Genomic DNA, 16,997 nt, shown 5'->3' with positions numbered 1-16,997 from the left:
CAATAATTAAACACTCATGGCAAGTAGAAAGAAATTTCATAGAAGAAATAATTTCTCAAATGTAGTTTTTATACACATTTTTGAAGTAATGTTCATTATCTACAATATGCTACAATGGTGCTAATTTGTAAATTTGGGGTGTTTTTTTCATATTTGAATAATATGACATTGGCTTATTGGTAAGTACTGGATGCCTTTTGAGAAGCAAACCTATGTGTCCAACTGAGGCAAAGCACTTCTGTTTGGTTTAGTTTATCAAGTTCACAGAAATGAGACTTAGACAGGGCAACAATCATTTATGACAAAATAACAAGCCATTGGTTGATTTTCAAGGTAAATGATATTAAACCAGCTGTCCTTTCAAATGCAAGTAAGCCAAATTTGTGTTTTTCATACATACTGGCTAAAATTTTCTACCTGGGGAATTTTTTGTGCTCACATATTTTAAAACAAAACTTAAGAGGAAAACTAGAAAAACGGGGTTGCAGGAATCTGTCCTTCATCATACAGGGTGCAAACTCAGTGTAGTTAAAATATGAACTAAAGACTTTGATACCCACCACTCTAAGTCGGTGAAGAGGAGCCTCCCTGAAGCTATACCCTCAACTATTCAGGCAGCTGATATCAGATAATGAAACTACCTCTCTGATACACATATTATTTGTGATGGAATTTAATTTGCTACATGTTGGGTGCATTTTTGGTTGTTTAAAAAAAAAAAAAAAAAAAAAAGTCACACAAGTATGAAGCAACTATCATATAACATATCTATACAGGTCTTAACTTCAGTTAAGTTTTAGTCTTACTCTCTCACAGATTCCAGTTAGCTCAAAAATCAATGCTTCTTCACATCACTGATTTTATGAAGTTTTGGGATGCATTGTCATATAGATTGACAGTTCCCCCACTGGTTCATCACCACACTTAGAAAACCATCATTAATTTCTCACGCTTGTGTCCAGCAGTGGTTTCCTACATAACAAACACTATGACCTCCAGAAGCAGGTCAATAACCTGCTATGTATTTGCACTGAAGAGGAACAAGAATCTTTAATTCAAGAGAAATTTTCTTTCTGGTACAGTTTCAGATAAGGAGGGTACTAGCAAAACCCAAGATATTTTTTTGTACTATATTTTATCCATTTATGCCTAGAAATGTTACAGGGAACTCATTATGTTTAGATCACTGGATTTATTTAAAGTACCATTGAAGCTTTTTCCCCTGATACAGTTCAACAGTTGTGTTACAAAGCAGTAGTTGAACTCCAAAAAATGGTTATTTATTTTAATGTTGAGATCTATTTAATACTTTGAAATTTGCAGAGAAGTTTATGATGAAACTGTGAATCTATTTTTGAGATTATTTTGGTTTTGTTGAACATGTGCTACTGTCTCTGAGTGCGAAGACCAGTTTGAAAAGTAGAAGCCCCATGTTCTTCTTTTGCTGGGGGCTCCAAAAGTGGGCACACTACTCCAGGTGGGGTCTCAAGATAATGTGCACCTACCATTTTGAGATAGGGTATCTTATGTTTTGTGTACATGAAGAAGAGGGGAAGTGTAGACTGACTTGATTGCAGAGCAGAGTGCTGCTTTCAGCTGTTAGTACTGCTTGGGAATCTTGTGCCCATTTCCCTTCCAGATTGACTGAGGTAGCTTGGAGGGACAGATATAAAAGAGAAGAGAGGAAATGCTGCCACGGTGGTATGATCTTAGAGTTCATAACTGAGAAAATGTCCAGGTGATCCTAAGGAAATTATGAAGCTTAAATGAAATGTCACATACCGCATGCGTCACTCATCTACGAACATCTTAAGCAGGAGTGCGTGTGCATGGGCATACTTCATCCCTTTTTTTAGGAAGGCTTGTAAAGTACTTTGTAAATGACAAATTTAGAAAGTCATTAAGCACTGTATCAAAGCTCAGTTGCTTAAGTGGATCCAATTTTGATGTGCTCTCAAAACCTGAGGGCACTTCTGATAGGAAGTGGTTTCCTAATGAGAGAATTGACTAGCAGGAATGACTTTTAAAGACTTAGCTACACATCAGCTACAATTTTGTCCAGGTAAATGGCTGGCTTATGCATTCAGTGCAGGGGCAGTGGCTAGATGATAGGGCTAAGGACAAAAAAATGGATGTGTAGTACTTGTAAACTTGACAGCACCGATTAAAGCAATATGAAATGACAGAATATAAAGTCTTAAATATCAGTTAGAATTTTGTAAACTGTAGCATAGGTCAGCAGAAGGGTGCTGTGGGAGTAACACTAAGCAGGTATACTGGAAGAGCTTAATAAGTGTCCTCTGGAAACCAGTGTTTGGTGATATTCTAGAGAGCAAAGATGCACATATGGAGGGTTATAAACATACAGCTTTGACTTTCAGTTTCTTTTAGCTGGCATTCATCAATTTGGCAGTGATTAGATGTCCTATTCGGGTCAGTGTTGAACAGAAAGATGTACACCAGAACCTCAGATTTTTATTCTCAAGATACGTGTGTTTCTAGCCCTCTTGATTATAGAAGAAATGGGTGGAATCTGAAAAAAGGAAACCCCAGCAAGAAGCAAATCATGCATGGTGTGCATGTTATTCCATGGGTGTCTGCAATCTTCTTGCCCTTTTGAGCCAGGGTTTCCGTGTCTGTAAAAAATTGTGTCAGTGATTTCAGAACTTCTGCCATAATCTGTGCCTAACACTGGCTGCTGGGCCTTGGCCACAGTGGGTTTTGTCCATGTACCATGTGAGGACCTGGCTGAAACTGTGTCCTGTTGTGCAGTATCTTTGTTGAGAGTAATTTATCTGGATAATATGAATGCAGTGTCTGCATTATTGTGTGAAGGTCACAACCTGGAGAGCTTTTTAGGAAAACTCTCAAAATAGCCATGAGATTTTTCAATTAATATTTTAATTGTGAGCCTTTCCGTCTCCTAAAAAGAAATTATGTGTTTAACAAGAACTCCATCACAGCACATAATTCAGTTTGTCATTTATGAGGTTTAGTAAAGCAAACTTAAGATGATACAGGTCACCAAGGTAAGGAAGTGGCAGCACCTTTGTTCCAAGTATAATTGAGTTAGAATAATGCATTTTTTGTACTTTTCTATGGCAGAGATGTGTGTCTGATAAAATTAATCCAGCTTGGTAATAAATGCATTTGTGAGTGGCTGATGAGCGATAAAACCTGTGCAGTGAGGTTTCCCTGTACATAATGTAAAACAAAATTTATCATGGTGAAACAAAAACATACACATTTCACATTTTGCCTGCGAGCTGAAGCACACATCACAGGAAGTTGCACACTGAATTGATTTCCTGTCTTCCCTTTCAAAAGGCTGAAATTTTACCAGAAACTCCCTCTAAATTTTCAAGCCTGACAGTGGTACCTTTGCTTATCTAGCATATCCCACTATTAATAACCTGCCTAATTACAAAAATTTGCAAGTTTCACTGCTTAGTGCATAATTAGGCCAAGGTAAAATACTGTTTCTTTTAAAGTCATCCCTTCATTTATCAACCTTGGCCTGAGTCTAACCACTGAACTCTCTTTGGTAGTAGAGTGAATGCCTACACGCCATACGAGTCATGCTACTCCCAGGTATGGCTGTTTAAGTATTATTACTGTTTCTAAATAGTTCATCTGATGGGCTTTGTGTTTACACACTGTTCCTTTCAAATAATCCATCAGTTCATCAAAGACAGTGTATGTGGACTGATTGTTAGTGTGATGTTGAAATGTAACGTTTTATTCAAGTTGAACAGAATTCATCATCATTTAGGAAATGGATCAGAAACGGTATCTTAACTCTTTTAGTACCAAGGTTTATAATGTAAATAGTAGAATAAACAGATCTTGTTGAAATCTAAATAATATCTTAATTACTGGGTTTCAAGAGAGATTATTATTACTTCACTTTCTCTGAATAAAAAAAATGTTTTTAGCTAATTCTTAAATAATAAATAGGGAAGTTGTGCTAGAAGTTGCATTCATTAGATCAGAGGAGAGTATGTCTAATTTATAAGCCTAGATTTTCTGTTGTTAACTCAAGTTTTTGTAGAAGGTCCTGAAAGAATTGGAATTTTGTTCAGTTACTATAGAAGCAATCAGGAAGCCAAGTGCTTTTTTTTTCCATTTCACTGTACTTCACATGGAATCAAGAAAACTTTCTGCTTAATTTCAGCTTTTACACAGTCAGTGACAGTCCCTTCCTTGACATTGGTAAGGGAAATACTTTTATATATTCATTCAGTCTTTCTGTAGCATCTGAAATTGCTGACTCCCAGACATTCTTTCTGTAAGAAGCTATGGGGATGATTGGCAATGCTTCAGAAAGGCTGAAGTTCTGCCTCTTGAATCAAGAGGAAAATTTCTTATGAGCAGCTGTTTGTCCACTTCCAAAACACTCTCCTGTTAAGTTTTTGGCTCACAGACCTCTCATCAGTGTTCTTCAACATCTCAAAAGCTGTTGTCAGCATTGCAGACCATGCTGAAATCTTAACCCCATGTGAATGTGAAATACTATCTTTCAGGAAGACAGAGGGCTGTTTTTTCAGTTTATACTTTGTCTGTCTGATGGTTGAGGAAGATCAGATTGGACTAGAACCCGTGAAAGGAAGATACATTGATACTGGAGAGATGAAAGGATTTTTAAGAACTTGCCTTTTCAGTGAAGCAGCCTGCTATTGGAGGGTAGTTATCATTGTTCTTAAAAATACCCTCCTACATGTTGCAACTTACTTTTGGAATGTTTTCCATGTAATAGGTTTACATGAAGCAGAAGCTTTAAACTTTTTTTCCCAGGCTGAATTATTTATCTCATTATAATGTGTTACTCTTTGACACCAGAGGGTGCCATTGCCACCTTCCATATTCTTGTGCTAAATAAAACCCACTGAATTTTGGGAGAGGTACTGCTTCTAAATGGTACCTCTTCAGTTGTATAAAGCAGTGGCAAGAAAAAGTGGCCTTATGGAGAATAATTTGCACAACCAGTAGCAGAGCTGAGTGTGGATTCAATTCTGTAGGCGCCGCTGTTTTCAGAAAATCAAGCAATAGTTGGAACAACCAGGTCCTAAAAAGGGACTGTTTTGTTGTTTTCCACTTGGGTTTGTTAATTAATACATTTGACTATATCTGCTTATGACGTGCTTGCATACAAACTCTCCATGGCACATTTCTTAACATGAAAAATCAAGTTGCTAAGTGCTTAGTACCATGCAGCAGAATAGTACTGATGTCAAAGAAGAAGCAGTTGTATTTGTGAATGCAGTCATGGAAGGAGATATAGTTCCTGCAAAGGAAGCTGCTGAGATAGTCTGTGCTGGCTCTTCAAGGCATCCAGGTCAGGGTCCCTTTCCTAATATTAAAAATGTATAAGACCCTCGTCTGAAGTATCTCCAAAGCTGCCAACTGCTGCCAATTGTAAGGCTTTCCAATGGCACAGTGGTGGTGCAGAGAGCAAGACCATTTTGTTCAAGAAGCTGTATTTGCCAGGAAGTTTGAGATCCCTCTGGAAGCTGATACTTCCCTATCGTGTTTACCCTACTGAAACTGAGATGCCATCTTGTAAGAAGGCACAATATCATTTGCTGTTAACAACATGCCTGTAGGCAAGGCACAATATATGAGCATCGTTTGTTTGCTTAGAGCTGTGGCTAACAGGAATACTGAAAGGTATCAGTTGGATTTTTTCACACAAATTGCTAAGGGACTTTTGTCAACATCAAATTAGCGTTCAAGAATGAAAATACAGCTTCTGTTTCCTCAAATGCTGAGCTGTGAGAATGAGTAATGATGATTTTGGGGGGAAAAATGTTTTAGAAAAGCAAAACAACTTGAGTGCTGCTAGGTAAGAAATGGGTTTATCAGTTTTCCATAGAACACTTTTATTTAGTAAACTTGAAATAAGATGAATTGCAGTGAAGTTGCTTATTTTTAGGGAGTTACATGCTCTCTTTTTATCTCCCACATAATGCTATAGCTTTAAGCTACATTACACATACCAAACAAGGGAATGGATGTAACTGCTTAGCAGAGTGGAGTTTGTCTTTTGTAGCTCTTTTTTCCTCTTTCATTTTATACCTCATTTTGCCAACTTAGACACAATATTTTTTATACTATTGCTAAGAAGTTTTTTTCTGAGCAGATTTGTACCAGGAATAAAATAAAGGTGTGGGGTTAGAAGGGATCAGGTCAGGGCTAAGACTTCCTGCAGTGTGAAAAGAGTGGGTGAGAACAGCTAGTGGGACATGAGGTGCACAGGAAAGAACTCACCAAATGCTTAGGTTTAGGACACACCTGTGCAAGGGGGTGTAGTAATCTGCCATCAAAAATGTGTTTAATAACCATGTGTGTATGCTGTTTTCTAAAAGCATGCTATAGCAATACAAAGAATAAGTTTTGATGCTTTTAATCTGTACATCAGTGGTGATGTTCACTTTAATGACCTGTTTCACTCTAGCAAACCTTCTAAACTGTTGACCTTGAAGGGTTAATATGTCATGAATGCCACAAGACTGATAGGAATTGAACACTTGTGCTTGTGTTACGTGTTTATAAATGAGATACAAAAATCAGAAGTTTATTTTCTTTATCCTTTTTATTCATTTCACAGTTATTTCTTAAGTTGACAATTTATGTAAATTTGTTTTCTTGCTTTGCAGAGTTGTATGGGGGGATTTGAACATAATTCTGAGGATTTCACAGTGACAATTATTAAGAAAAATAATTGTGCATAGTGAAACGTAAAGGAGATGGATAGGTATCTGGACACTTTCTATGGCTTTGGGCAATTTACGTTAGACTTTTTGAATACTTTTTTTTAGGTACTTAATTTTTTTAATGCTATTTTTTGCCGTATTTTTCTCCCATCATTTTCAGTTTTGGTAAAAAATATGAAAGCATTTGCTCATCTTTACCTCAAAGACCATTTGCTCTCTTTCTTTATTTTTTAAAAAATAAACCATAGTGCATTGAGCTTTAGACTTTAATGTGGTTCCAGATAATCTCTTTTTGCTTGACATGTGATGCCTTAAAAGCCCTCTTTATAAAGCAGAATATTAAAGCATGACTATTGCAAAGTGAGGGGTTTGTGTTTTTTTTCCAATATATGATGAGTTCTTTGCATGGCTTTAAAAAATGGAGGAACAGATCATCCTAGAAAAATAGTGACCTTCTTAGGAAACAAATCAATATTCTATTTTTTGCTATATTTGTCCTTCCTTACTTGAGTCTAGTTCACAAAACAACTGCATGTTATAATGCTTCAAGTCATGTCAATGGTGATAAATTTTGACAGTTTCAAATATTTGTTTTATGTATTTCCTTCTTGTTAAGTCTTTTCTCACCCCATGTATTGCAATAGTATTCTCATTTTTCTTAGTATGAAAGAGATGGAGGTTTTTTTAACAAACAAAAACTTTTCAAAATTTTTAAATGGGATTTAAAGCTCCTAAAGTCTTCCTTGAGCTCTGCTTTTATGTCTCAGAGGAGCAGAGCATACGTGGCAACTTCTCCAAGAAGATCCTCTCAAAAGAACATATGAAAGATGAAATACAAGGATTTTTAGATCAAAAGGATAATGATTTTTTAAGATCTTTACTATGTGATAAATTAGTCAGAAAGTATTATAGAGATGTACAAACTTGCACAAGGAGAGAGAAAAGAAAGCAGACAGTGACTTTGAAATTACTATAGCCATATACCAAAAGACATACAAGGTTTTTATAAACTAAGAGACGAACACTATAGCTTATGTGCTTGTTAGAAATCCAAACTGTGTGAGGGTGATGAGAAAAATATTGCTGAGATTGCAAATGCTGTGTTGTATAAGATACTATTTTATTGATTTTTTTTTTTTTTTTTTTTTTTTAAGTTACAGAGGTGCTAGGCTGCTGCCATAAAATAATCAGGAGTGATGCAGTGACTGTTCAGAAGTAGTAGCACCAGCAGTAGCCTTTGGTGTCACTCAAGTCTTCCTGTACAGTGTAGGCTGCATATCAAGAACGGTGAATAAGATTTTACCTTTCTTTTATTTCTTTAAGAAGAGAAAGAAAAAAGTTATTTTAAAACCTGTTAGTAATTAACTAACATATATGAGTATGGGCATAAGTTGCATGTCTCTAAAAAGAATTATAACCAGCAGTCTTGTCTCTCTATGTATGGAAAAAGTCTGCTATTTAGTAAAAGCCCAGCAGAGTTTCATAGCAATGAGACATATGTATCCAAAGGGAGGTTCTGGACCAGAACACATAATAGTGTTATAATTTCTGTTTCTCATTTCTTATGAGCACTTTTATGACTCATTCATGCTTTTTTTGTGAATGGATTTATTATTGATTAGTTTATTTTTCCAACAGAACACAAATATAGTGAACCTAAGTTTTCAAGGAATTTGGTACCATGTTAGGTAAATTGATTTCAGGTGCTATTATTAAAAATGCAATACAAAGCCCTTGCCAGGTGGCCTGTATTTAGCAAGATGATCATGCAGGTTGAACACGTGCTTGAGTGCTGACTGGTTCATACTCTAAATCAAGTATGAAAAATCATCTCATGGTTATTCTGTTCTGTAAGGATTACCATCAGTCACCCAGGCATAGCCTCTCATCACACACACCCTGTGGGACCACATCACACCCTGTGCTTGATTCCAACCTAAGGCATTAGAAGAGTCTGTACCAATATGTGGTGGCCCAGCCTTAGTCTGTGATGACCATCACTGGCCACCTGCAGCTGTTGATCCCCTGCTGTCAACCCCCTTCTTGAAACCAACATCAGCTGAAGGCTGTTACCAGTTAGGAGAGGGTTTGAAAGGCCAATTGGAAACATGAAAGACTTTCCTAGATCTGTATTGATTAACAATGATCATGGAGCTCATGATTCCCTCCAGCCTTGCTGTACTGGTGCTCTGGCAGAGCCAGGGGGGTGAGGGCAGCAGCCAGGGCTGAGCTCCCCTGTGCTTGTCACTGCCCAGGCTGGACTGGTGGCTGCAGACATCTAGTGTCTGAGGAGCTGGAATCTCAGGATAGTCATGGTTGGAAGGGATCTCTGAGATCACCGAGTCTGGTCCCAGTGAGTCAATCTGTCTTCCCCAGCTTTCTTCACTCATCCTCAGTATTTTTATCTTTCATGTCTTCCTCTCCCAGAAGCAAGGATTCAGCTTGCTTCCAGCTGTTTGTATCTTATTTTTAGGACTGTGTTCACTGGGCATCTTTCATCCTTGTTCTACAGCCCTTGTTCTTATCTTGTAGATTTTACTTCTTGCACATTTTCCTATGCCCTTTTTGTTCACCTAATCACAACTCTCCTGCCCCTGTGTGGTTATATATTGTTTATCTGCTTAATTTAACAGGACTACAAAATGCCTCTGCAGTGTTGCTTGTTGAGCAGATGTTATCCAGAACCCTTCTGTCTGGAAGGCAGGCAGCATGGCTTAGGGATGCAGAGTCTCTGCTTTGGCTGGTTGTCTTGGGACAAAAATAAATAAATAAATAAAAGCTAAAAATGCAACTTTCAAATCTTTTTGGTTTTATGTCATTACGACCTTAATCTATTTCTGTCCATAGTGTACAGTAAAGGGAGCTGTTCCAGCTCCCTGCCACTGGCCTGCTTGGGGCATGGAGGGCAGTGCAACGAGTTGCTTCTTGAGGGGGGTAAGCTTGGACTCAAGCTCTTGTCCAAAAGCTGCTTTGATTCATACAGCCATTAAGAGGAGAAAAGCACTGTAGCAGTACGTAAGTTCTGTAGTATGCATAGGATATGGGTGATGAAACATGATTTTTAATTTTTTTTTTCCACCACCATGTCTTTGACTATATATGGGAATTATTTTTGTTCACCCCTGTTGTAAGGTGCTGTACAAAATATGCCCCAGAGTCACAAGTGAAGCTTGATGTGATTTAAGTGATTTTCACCTTCTGAGCCAGGAGCAGCTGGTACAGTGTTTCTGTGTAACGATGGCTGTGTTATCAACCCAGTGACTGGCTAAGCACCAATAGTCCATTGATCACAGTTCCTGGGCTACTCTCCCATTTCACTCTGGATTTAAAAGAGATGCTTGATGACTTAAGAAGTAGATGCATAATCTATACATTTATCATTGGAAATGAAATAATAATTTTGGTTCAGACATAGGTGAGTAACTGCTTGTGTTGGCTTAAAGTCCACAAGGGAAAAGGATTTCCCTGGAGAATAAGTAGACAGGAAAAATGAGTTGGACTTCTGAGGATTTGAAGGGCAGAATTTGTAAATTACATCAATTTGGCATATTGTCAGGCCCAGGCTTTTTCCCTTTATATACAGAATTTGTGTGATCTGCTCAATCCAGCATCTTACTTATGACCTATATCATTACAATGAATCATGTGAGTTACTACTTTTTTTTTTTTTCCTTTTTAATGTAAGCATTTTGTTAGAGAAATTCTGTGTTGAGCTTGGAGTGTTATGCTTTAGACATCTGTCTCATTAAAACTTGAGTGAAAATACAAGATGATTATTTGAATAACACTGTCACCAACAATTCTTACAAACTATGCAAGAGGTGCTTCTGCTTCCTTATGGTTCTCTCACTGTATTTCACCCAGTACACTTGTGCCTGTGTGCGGGTAGTTCTTTGAAAAAGAATAATAAACAGGTACAAGATGTGATGTCAAATCTAGTTAATCAGTGTACTAGAAATAAATTACCCTAAATTATGTTTAGGAAAATAGTAATCAAAGTCTTGAGTTGTTTGGGTTTTTTGTTTGTGGGTTGTTTTTTTTTTCGTTGGGGAGACAGATGGCATATCTGCTTTAACAGCAAATATCCAAAAGAATTTTTTTTTTTAATCCTATCTTTCAAAACATGGCAATCAGAATCATATTGGAAAAGAAATATTAAATTTAATAAGCCATATGTTCAGTGAATTTACTTATTTTGTTCTGAGATGTAGACATAGAATTCACCTCTGTGTCCTTTTGTGTAAATTAACTGCCTAATTCTCTGCTACACAATTGAGGTATTTAACAAAGTTCCAAATGTGCAATGGATCATTAGCCAAATAGAGCAACTACTTTTCCTGTTGCTAAAATAAATGCATTTTGGTGAACAGTCTGCAGTTTACCAGAGTTCCCTCTGTGGAGTTCAGCATGTTTGAAGATCAGATTGACTGGCAGCTTCCTTGGTATACATAAAACAGATCTAAAATTATTTAAAATAGAAATCCTCTGAGGATTTTATCATCTTTGCTGTTCTACTGAAGATGCAGATGTGCCAGACGGTTCTGCAGGATTCTAAATGCATTAGTGAAACCCTAATACTCTCTTTAACAAATATATGTGGAGCAAGAGGTTTTCTTAGCCATCTTGTACCCACTCATTTTATTTATTTCATGTAATTGGCATGTTGTTCTGCTTTTATAGCTTGTTAAAATGAGATGTGAAAATGGTTGTAGCTAATGGCTGCTAGAAAATCTTTTCCCCTGATAGGCAGGAAGAATGTTTCGTACAAAAATTATACTGCAGATTTAAAGTACTGTGCTCTCCCAGTGAGCAGCAGAGATGAAAAAGATGAATATAATGGATTGGGATGTATAGCAGAAGCAAGTTTTAATGACCTTGGATATATAAATTAACATCTTGCATAAATGCCCTAGTATTGAAAAGGCATCCTGTTGTAGGGGCAAGGATACTGGTGTAAGCCAGGGCTCCTTTGCTCTTCAATGCTAATGCAGGGGCAGAGGTGTGGTGTGAGAAATCTGGTAGTAGCAGAAGGCATTTTACTTTGCTCATTCAAAGGAAATGGTATGAGGACACCTGAAACAAGGTTTTCTAAGCAACTTCCTGATCTCTCTAGCAGAGTATGTACTTTCATTCCATTTCACCTAACTCTCCTTCTTGTGTGCAAAGTCTGTGCCATACAGACTTTGTGATTCCTTCAAAGCTGGGCTTTGCTGCCAGCACCTGGGCACGTGGGATCCAGAGCAAGAGTGTGGAGGAGTCACTTCCCTCAACTTTTCTGTGCAGCCTGGCCTGTATTCCCTTGCTTTGTCACAGGCAGCATGTTCATCTCTTCTAGCCTTTCTCTAGACCATTTGATTTCTTAGTTTGCCATGTAGAAGGTCAGTCAACAAATTCTGTGGTTTGGGAAAGGGTTTTGTTGGTTGCTGCTGTTCGGTTTGGTTGGTTTGATTGTTGATTTATTTTGATTGTTTATTTATTTTTTTTTCTTGGCAATACAACAAAATTAGAAACACGCTGCACGTATTTTCTTTCTTTTGACCCTTCTAGAGTCTGCTGCCTTGATATTTTCCCTTGGGTTATTAAACAGAAGTCATTGGTGCACCAGTGAAACCTGACCAGAAACTTTTGCTGAAGTAATCCAGGAGAGAGGGACCCTGACTGTTAATGTGTTTAGTACAGTTTTTTCCATACCATGGTCTCTCTCTTGCCCCCCCTGTCCCTCTCTCTCATTTCTGTGTCTATGTGAAATGACTCCAAGCTGGACATTGACCTTAGCTGTTAATATAAAACGAAGGTTTTATTCAAAGGAAAATTATCAAAGTCTTCACAATAGTGTTCTGTGGGCCAACAAGTCGCTTCACTTCTTGAAAATCCTTTCCACAAATTACTGTGGCAGTGAGCTTCTTCAGCTTAGTAGGTAGGATGAGTAAAAACATCTCATTTAGAGAGAGATAATTATTATGTAACATACTTTTTAGTGCTCTCTCCTTTTTCATTCTCTTTAACTACAGATATTTCCCACTTCCCACTGTGAAAATATAAATCTCTGTGTGGTTTGTTCAGAGAAAATCAGGACTCAGGATTATAGTAAAAATAGAAAGATGAGAGCATCTATATTTGCTTGTCAGCATGTCATCATGTTTTAGAAAAAAATGCTGTAAAGGAATGTAGGTACCATTGTATATGTTGAAAGCTCTACAGCAGCTGTTTTGAGTATGATTATAGTATCAGACATTTGGAATTTCCTAACAGTTGTTTCTCTGTGTGCACTTCACCTGATAGGCTTTGACTGTTCTGAAAGTAAAAGAAGGACCTATGGGCCTCCAAAACTACAGAGCTCTGTGAACTGATGTATCTTAAAGAACAGGTATATCCTGCCCCCAGGAGAATTTTTCTTTGTTTCATACCACCAGATAACGATACTTTGCTAGCAGAAGCACAAAAAATCATATGCCGTGACATACTTTATTATTGCATAGCATAAACAGTATTTTAGCTTCACAATTATATCAGAATAGTCTTAAAAATAAATCTCCTACCATTGGATGTTTGCTGTTCTAGTTGACAGAAGTTGTATGTAAGGAATTAATTATATCAGGACTCATACGTAGTAGTTTTCCCAGTGCATAGGCAAAAGCTGCATAGGCAGAAACAGAATCAATTTTCATTGCTTTCCTCTAACAAGGCCATCTTAAGAATGGCCCTATTTGTGATTCTTAACTCACCCAAATTAGACTTGTGCAGTCATTCTGTATTTATTAGCAAAAGAAAGTAACAAAAATAAGTTCAGAAATTAAACCAAGTCAATACAAAATGTGAGGCCTGATAGACAGAGCTTGCTTGCCTGCTCCAAGTCATGCAAGACCAAATGCAGTTGTTTGGCAGTGCCTCATTTAGTACATTTCATGGTTCATTTACTCTTTGGTTTTATTACTTATAATGGCAGAGTTAATTCTGAATGGTAAAGTGCAGCGTATACTGCAATACAAAATCTAAGACTTAATTCAGAAAATGTTGTTTTACTCCAAGAAACTTAGGGCAAATGGTTGGCAGATGAGCAAAAGTGTCTCCTCCCCCGAGGCAGGGGGGCTTTAGCCCATCTTATGGCATAAATGAATATCTTTTTATTCTTCTATAGCAGTGAACTGTGGAGGCATGATTAGGTAGGAATCCATGCTAAAACCCAGCGTCTGCATTATAGGTTTTCAAGAAAAGCTTTTTGTTTATCTCTTGGATTACACTGCAGATACTGTCGAAGTCTTTTCTGTGACTGAATTGCTGTGGGGAGAAATATGCAGTCTTCCTAGTGACTTACCCATTTTTTAAGATGTAGTGACATGAAAAAAAAATTACAGTGCTGCACACCATGATTTTAAATGGTCTTTTCAGTCTTGAACAGCTTTTGGAAAATAAAAGAGAATTTTAGTTTCAGGATTTCATCTGAGAAAGTAGAAGACCAGAGGACATCTGGTGTAACCCGAGGGTCCTCTGTCACTAAAGGCGTTGCACTGTCTCACAGCTGGCTCATTGTTTGATCTGGAATTAGCCTGACTGAGAAAACCTGGTAGTGCTGGTCAGTTCAGTGGTATGTTCTGGGTGTTACCCAGGGCCCAGTATTGAGGCCAGTTCTCTTTTGAAGTCTTTATCAATGATCTGGACAAATGGGATCAAGTGCACTTGAGTAAGTTTGCAGATGACACCAAGTTGGGCAGCATGTTGATCTGCCTGAGGGTACGAAGTCTCTGCAGAGGGTTGTGGACAGGCTGGATTGATGGGGCAATGTCAGTTGTAGGAGATTCAACAAGGCCAAGTGTTGGGTCCTGCACCTGAGTCACAACTCCACACAAAGCTACAGACTTGAACAGGTTTTGTGACCTCTTCTACAAGGGACAGTTTATTTAGATAGTTTAAAAAAAAATGAAGTAAAAGAAGTTTTTCTGCTAATAACATCTTAGAAGTTGCTGTAAGGTTTATTTTTCATTCTGTATGCCAATATCAGGTCTTTAGAAAAAATATTTATAGTGTAGCATTTGATTTCTAGGCAATAGCGTAGCACCTGCTAGATGTGTTACAAAAAATGATCAAATGTTGTGTGCCTGTTCCAGTGTAAAATATTGGTAAAATGAAGTATATCAAACATGTTTATCTGCTGCAAATCAGTTTGTCTCAGAGAAGACTCAGTTAGATTTTATGGAGCCTAATTTTGTTACTGATACACCTGAAATGTATCTGATACACTGTATTTTTCTTCCCCGCTAGGTCAAGTGAATCATCCTTTTCTTTCTCTTCTATAACGGACAGTAAAAATAAAGCCACTCTGTGCCATTTGTATATAACTGGTGTGATTTACTGCATGTCTGAATGTAAAATCATAAAACTTATAGGACATGGTTAATACATAGCCATCAAAATAACAGAGTGCAATTCTAAATTTATGAGGCTGAACTTAACACTGAATATCAAGTAGGAACCACATTGATTTCTGTAGTGCATGGCTTAAAAACACATTAGGTGGTATAACTGCAAGACAGTACATTGATTTAAGCGTAAAATGCAGAGCACTCAATACTTCACCACCTAACATTTCCCAGTAATGAACAAAGCTGTTGTATATTGAAAGGAAAATTATTTGTTTTGTTAGATTATGGTACTCAAGCAGATGCCTTGCTTTTCGACTGGGAGGGCACAATTTGAATCGCGCTTAGTAACAAGTGATGTTGGGCACCTTAGAGAGAGAGTACACGATGAACTCTGCATAATGTGTTTTAAGAAATATGTATTTAGTTTGGCATTAATATAAGCCTGAATGCAGGCACCCTCATTTCAGGGAGAGTGCTTTGGCAGGTACAGAAGATTCATTGCATTTTGGAGTCCTCTAATTGCTTTTAAAACGTTCAACATTTGCTTTCCTGATTCATGGCCAGAGAGTAAGTCTATAAATCTCTATTACTCTTGTTCACTGTGTTTTGCCAAAATTAACTCTGTTTACACCAGGAAACACATTTTTGACTTGTATTAGGCCCCAATACACCAAACGTCTTAGCAAGTGAACAGATTCATTGACTTTAGACTAAGCGTCTGAAAACTGAATTGGATTAACCCTGACAATTCATCTAGATTTAATCTGAAATAGAACATTCTATATGGGGATTGATAATGGGTCTGTTGAACAGGATTTCCTCACAGTACCCAACATCCAGAGTGGCATCCCTGTCCTTTTGAACGTTTTGGTGCTGCAAACAGGACCTGAAGCAGCTCAGTCACTGACTTCAGGTGAGCGCGGTCCCTGGTAGCTGCCAGAACCCAGGAACGGCCACCAGACAGCTGGGGACACCTCCCCATGGTCATGCACGAGAGCTCTGCACCTTCACTCACTAGGATAGGAAAGCAAAAATGTTTCAGTGGTGAAGTTTAGTTTTTTTTTATTATACGAAGTTTCAGTCTCCATGACATGCAAAATAGACTGAGATGTTAGAGAATAATGTTTCTAATCATCATTGACATTTGCAGAGAAGATTAAAATTTAATAAAATTAATTGTCCATGTTTTAATGGCTCACTTTGCAATTAATCATACAACTTTAGCTTCCACTACACATATCTATTTTGTTCCTGCAGTGTTTTTTTTTTTTACCGTGAAACTTACCCAGAGTAATTACCATAATTTATTAAATAGTTGGTTATAATTTTTATTCAAATTAATGCAATGTAATTGTAAATTATGATTAGTGTGAGTAAACTACTTTTTAAATTTTTTTAAAAGACCTTTTCTGAACCTTCTATGAATATTTTTTTTTTCTTTTAAAGGAAAATCTCCAACTTACTAGAAGAATATAACTTACTGGCGTTATATTTAATGCCAAGCACAGAATACATTGCTTTCACTGCTGTGCATCTCTAGTAATATAATTTGAAGTGCTAGGGCCCTTTGCATCCATTTCTGAATCTATTATTAGTTGATTAAATTAACTGGCTGGATCAGTACAGTGAGAAGAGACACAGTAATGATATTACACAATTAGTATGCTATGATGAATTGTCAAGAAAAGTAACTGTGACAGCCCTGTGGCCATATGCACTTAGCCATGCAATTTATAGTCATTTGAAAAGCCAAGGACTTTTCAGTTTTGGTTAGGAAAATTGTTCTTGCTTTTGACAGAAGTTGAGGGATATGTGTGTATCAAACCAGAGGGGGTTTACATGCCTACATGAAAAGAAATCAAAGGCCCTCTTCAACTGCTAGCATTTGGGTGAATTGCAAAGAACGAGCTTTAGAAAAGGAAGC

The 16,997-nt window shown here is 37.4% G+C and overlaps 1 protein-coding gene across 10 annotated transcripts in view; it reads left to right on the top strand.

The window, feature by feature from the left end:
* TENM2 (teneurin transmembrane protein 2) overlaps nucleotides 1–16,997 on the top strand; it is a 558,019-nt gene that overhangs the window by 162,252 nt on the left and 378,770 nt on the right. The gene's annotated exons all lie outside the window — the stretch shown is intronic.

The sequence above is a fragment of the Heliangelus exortis genome, chromosome 15 (assembly GCF_036169615.1).
Source record: "Heliangelus exortis chromosome 15, bHelExo1.hap1, whole genome shotgun sequence".
Taxonomy (NCBI): Eukaryota; Metazoa; Chordata; class Aves; order Apodiformes; family Trochilidae; genus Heliangelus; species Heliangelus exortis.
The sequence above is the reverse complement of the archived record's forward strand: the minus strand, read 5'-3'. Positions and strand labels throughout refer to the sequence as shown.